Raw genomic sequence first — 4915 nt, forward strand, 5'->3', positions numbered from 1 at the left:
AAGTGCAGCCCGGGCCCTTCTCCCCAACCCGATGCAGAGCTGGGGCCGGAGCCGAGCTTCCAGCACCTTCTGGACCCAGCCTCTCCTGCCCGTCCCCATCATTTACCTGGTGAGGGTCACAGCGCACTTCCTGTCCAGGAAGGACCGGAGGAGGCGGGGACGGGGCGGGGTCCTGGGGGAGGGAGCGAGTGGGCCCTGCTGTGGACACCGTGGACACCGAGCCCAGAGCGTGGCTGGGAGGATGTGGGTTGCGGCCCACACTGCGGAGGGCGGGGCTGGGGGCGGGGCTAAGGGGGAGAGAGGGACAGCCCCTGGTGGCACCTCTGGTGACCTGAACGCGCCCATGGGCCCCTCGCAGATTCCGTCACTATGTCCATCTGTCCGTCCAGTCCATCCGTCCGCAGGAGGCCCGCAGCGGGGCCCCGCACTGTCGCCTCAGAGAGGGGGCGCTCCCTGTGGCCTTGCTCCCCGCCCCCACGAGACGCCCCGAACCCAGTCACCAAGAACATCTACTCCAGCAAAAACCCTCATTTGTCAGAAAAACAAAAGTTCCCAAAGTTCACATTTGCGATTTATAAACCACGCTTGTGAGACCCCGCACTGGAGTCCAGCAGCGGCACCCTGACCCCCAGCGGCTCTGCAGACCCCCGCCCCTCCCTGCAGGGCCCACGGGAGGAGGGGGGCTCAGCCTCGCGGAATGTGCCCGGTGGAGTGTAGTGAGAAGTTTCTTCCACGAAGAGGTGGGTCCCCCCCTGGCAGGATCCTGTGCCCCTCCTCTGCCCCACTGGTGAGGACATGGAGCCACTAGGGCCCCAGGAGCCCCCCGGGGTGAGGATGAGAGCACAGCCAGTAGGAGGTAGGGGACTGGGGCCCTGGGGACCGGTGCTGTCCCTGCCCATCCTGCAGGTAGTGCCACGTCCCCTGTAGTCGGCCCATGCCTGTTTCTGGTGGTTTCCACCAAGGAAGGAGCCTTGCCCAGCACACCTGGGCCTCATCACTGGGAGGCAAGCCTGCAGGGGTGTGTGCAGACGTGGAGGGGCCCAGGGGCGCTGGGGGAGAGCACGGAACAGGCACAGTTAAGTCCTCTGGTTTCATCAAACGTGGGGAACCGCATCCCTTGACGAGGGTCACTCAGGTGAGGACTCCTCCCTCCCTGGGAAGGGGTCCCCGCACACAGGCTCCTTCTGGATGCTGAGCCTGGAGGTCACGTTCACCAAAGGTGCCCTTGACATAGAGCCTGAAAGGTGCCCAACAAGAGAAGTATCTATACGTGATCAGGGAATTGTCACAGGAAAATCTGTCCAGTTGCAGAAAACTGCGTGTCCCAGAGCAAGGAAGCCGTTAGAGTCTCCATCCTGCTCAGTGGTCATGTGATGCCACCTTCCTGGCCCTGAAGGCCTGTCCTCATGGGACACGTTTCCCCCAGTCTGATGGAGACCCTGCCACGTGATGGAAGAGAGACACGGCCTGGGCCATGTGGCCACAATCCTGATGTGCCCCGCCCCGGAACCCCAGCACATGGACTGGGCGGGCGTCCTCTGGAGGGACCTGCCAGGTAAGGGCTGGGGCGATCTGCGGACAGGAAGGTGTTTGGGGACAGGGAAAAGACACACCTCTGGGAGGAAGGCTTTCCCACTGCCTGTGTCCAGAGATGGAGCCGCTCAAGAGGAGGCCCGATGTCCTTCCCAAGAGAGCCCCTCTCTGGGGCCTGCCTGTGACACCGAGACCGGAGATTATGCCAGAATTGTCCACAGTCCATGGTGAGCTGGCCAACTCGAGGTCCCTGTGCCCAGAAGCCGTGAGGTAAGTGTCACTGGGAGCCCACAGTTAGGGGACAGGTGGGGGCGCCTGTGAAGGGGGTGCGGGTCTCCCAGGACCACAGGGTGGCCCCTGGGGGCTGACATGGCTGGAGGGGATGAGAGAAGATGGGGGAGGCAGAGCCCAGACCCAGGAAGTGACCCGAATGCGGAAAGCCAGGGAACTTGAGGGAAGGAGAGGTCCGCCCCAGAGTCAGAGTGTGAGGTCCGGTGCACACCTGACCCTCTGCATCTGACTTGTGTAGATTTAGCTTCCGCAGCCGGCAGCTCTCACGGGCCCGCGTCCCCCGTGCCCCGACCCTTCCCTGCATTGCCCTGTGGCCTCACACCCACAAACCTGCTCACAAGGGACGGAGGGGGCTCGGCCTCGGTCTCTCTGACCCTGAAGTCAGCCGCGTGCCGCTTCCCTCATGGGGCAGGAAGGAGGCGCTGGGCATGTGTGTCCCTCGGTCTGTGGGGACAAGTGGGCAGGGTTCCTGGAGAGACGACTGATTCCAGGGATGGGGCGGGAAACACAGAAGGGGAGTGCGGAGTGTGGGGGCCGGGGGCAGAGAGTAAGGACGTGTGAATACATGCACATAGGCACACACACACTTGTACACACGCATGCACATGCAGGTGCACACACAAGCACGCACACATGGGCACGTGCATGCACGCGCATGTGTGCACACTTGGACAAACAGCTACTTAAAGAGTCTCCCATGGCCAAAAGGGAACAATTTAAACAGCAAAACAAATAGAATCATGTTGCCTTGTAACTCAAAGTGCGCGATCAACGGCCGTGAATGTACGTGGCACTGGGTGACTAAATATACGGGGTGGGCTAGGGGAAGTTCGCACTTGCGTGACAAACTACGGGAGTCACAGGGATGGGAGGTAGATCACAGGGGACGTAGTTAACTGCCAGTGAGCCGTGTCGGGTACCCTGGGCGGGAAGGCACGTCACCCCTGTAAGCCTGTCGCCGGGTCCCATCACCCGACAACCATCCCACGAATCCCAGCTTTGGGCCGTTCTCCGAAACGCTGACCCGTGGTCCTCAACACCTTCCAGGGCATCAAGGCCCAGGCGCGTCTGGGCACCCTCGCAGCCTAGATCGGCCTGCGGAGGCAGGATGCCAAGCACCCTGTGGTTCCCGGAGGGGATCCTGGGACAGGGGGAGGGAGAGGGGGGACGAGGAAATGGAAGCAAGTATGGACCTTAGTTAGGAATGTGCCGCCGCTGGCTCATCGCCTGTGGCAAACGGGAGGTGTCCATCGTTTCTGCAGCTGTGTTTGGAGGACACGCGAACTGCAATCATGCTGTGACTCCAAGTCCATTCTGAAATAGAAGTTTATTAAAAATTACATGACTATATCCAGGGTGGCTGCTGGGGCTGTGGAGTCCAAAGTGCCAGCCGTGACCTTCACCTTCTCCAGCATGGAGCTGGACGCTGCCCCCCCGCGGGGGAGGCGCGCTCGCCCCGCTATTCTCCGGTGTCAGGTTATGTTTACTTCCTCCCCAAATCCGGTCTCCCGCAGTGGCCAGAAGGAGCAGCACACGGGACCCAGCCAGACAGGCTCCTCTTTGTCCCCCGGCCCCGGAGCACGCGCTCCCCCTCACCAGAGGCGGTCCGGACGCGAGTATGTTTACACCGCTACCTGTGTCCCTACCTGGGCAGCGCTTCTGCGGATGGCAGCACCCACCCGCGCATTTCATATGCACCTCAGGGATCCTTCCGCGGCGCCACGCCCTCCCCCCAGAGAGACGCCCCAGATGTAGGTGGTCCCGTCAACAGAGGCTTGTTTGGCCTTTTGTTACGACAAATAAGCCTACAATGAATGTCCTTGCACCGCCGCCCTTGCACACATTACAGCAGTATTTTTAATGCACGCCTCGGGTGCGCTGAGAATATTGCCCAATAATTTACTTAATGGATCCCTATTTTTAAACATTTAGATTGTCTCCAATTTTTCCACCATTAGAAACAACACTGCTATGATCATAAATCTTGGCACACACCCTGATTACTTCCCTGGGATGAATTTCTAGAAGAAAGTGCTGGGTAAATACATGTCAAGCCTTAAAGCTGCTTCAAGCCCACTTTGCAAGGGCCGCCCTGCCTGGTAGCGCAGGTTGCACATTGCTCAAGATGCCTGGGAGAAGGCTGAGGAGGAGCCCATGGTCCACTGGGCAGGTCTCTAGGTGTCCCCTGGAGCAGGTGGATTTTCTAGTCTGCACGAAGGTGCTGTAGGTGCTAGCAGGGACCAGGCTGGATTGTCAGAGGCAGAGTCTGAGGTCACAGGACCCCCCCCCCCCCCCCCAGACAAACCATCCACCTCCAAGGAGCCAGAGGGCAGAGTCCGCTCCAAGGACGTCTAGTCTCCTCAGGTGACTCTGTGTCACCTGTGACACAGGATGAGAGGCAGCATGATCTCTCCATCACCACCCCTGGGCCTGTCCACCACCAGCAGGAACGGGGTCCCCCACTGGTCACCAACTGACCGAAGTCCGTTCGGTCCTGAGGGTTTGCCCAGGTTTGCCCATAAATTAGCCAGCGTGGCCCATCCCTGTTCCGTGGCCCCGGAGCCTGTGGACCCCAGTGGGGAGGGTGGGGCCCCAGACAGCCAACGGGGTGGTGGGGACAGAGGAGAAAGTCCCTATACCAGATGAGGGGGGGCTGAAGGGACCGGGAGGGCGCTCCCACCAGCCAGGCCCTGGGGCCCCCACCCTGGTGGCACCCAGCATGGGGCGGGAAACAGTCTCATCGGACACTGTCCCCCCAACTCTCTGGTCCCCCTGGGTTGGAGAGCAGCCCTGACCCCAGAGGTCAGGCTGGGGCTCAGGCAGAGAGAGGCCCCCCGCCAGCTGGCCTAAGACTGCCACTTCCTCCCCAGGTCCTCACACTTACCCTTTACCTTTACCATAAGGCCACAGCCTCGCCCCGGTTGAGAAAGAAGGTCAAGGTCGCAGCAGACCAACAGAGCAGACCCTGCTGGATGGAGACCGGCTCTGGGCAGTTCTAGGACAGCTCCGGATAGAAGGTCAGCCCAGCCCAGCTGGAAAGGCGATGTGGAGGCCCCTGGAGCCACGAGGAGGGAGGTGGGGAGGTGGGGGG

At 61.1% G+C, this 4915-nt stretch overlaps 1 long non-coding RNA gene across 3 annotated transcripts; it reads right to left on the bottom strand.

The window, feature by feature from the left end:
• Positions 1 to 105: 105 nt before the first annotated feature.
• LOC115278116 lies at positions 106 to 4841 on the bottom strand. 3 transcript variants are annotated; one of them, XR_003902709.1, is made up of 5 exons: positions 4709 to 4841; positions 3018 to 3138; positions 2155 to 2268; positions 1614 to 1783; positions 106 to 172 (listed from the first exon to the last, which is right to left on the bottom strand). It is a non-coding gene; the product is annotated as an uncharacterized LOC115278116 (long non-coding RNA). The 3 variants fall into 3 exon arrangements; XR_003902708.1 differs by lacking the exon at positions 106 to 172 and adding an exon at positions 559 to 1237; XR_003902710.1 differs by lacking the exons at positions 106 to 172; positions 4709 to 4841 and adding exons at positions 559 to 1237; positions 3471 to 3771.
• Positions 4842 to 4915: the final 74 nt, after the last annotated feature.

Source organism: Suricata suricatta, chromosome 14 (assembly GCF_006229205.1).
Source record: "Suricata suricatta isolate VVHF042 chromosome 14, meerkat_22Aug2017_6uvM2_HiC, whole genome shotgun sequence".
Classification (NCBI taxonomy): domain Eukaryota; kingdom Metazoa; phylum Chordata; class Mammalia; order Carnivora; family Herpestidae; genus Suricata; species Suricata suricatta.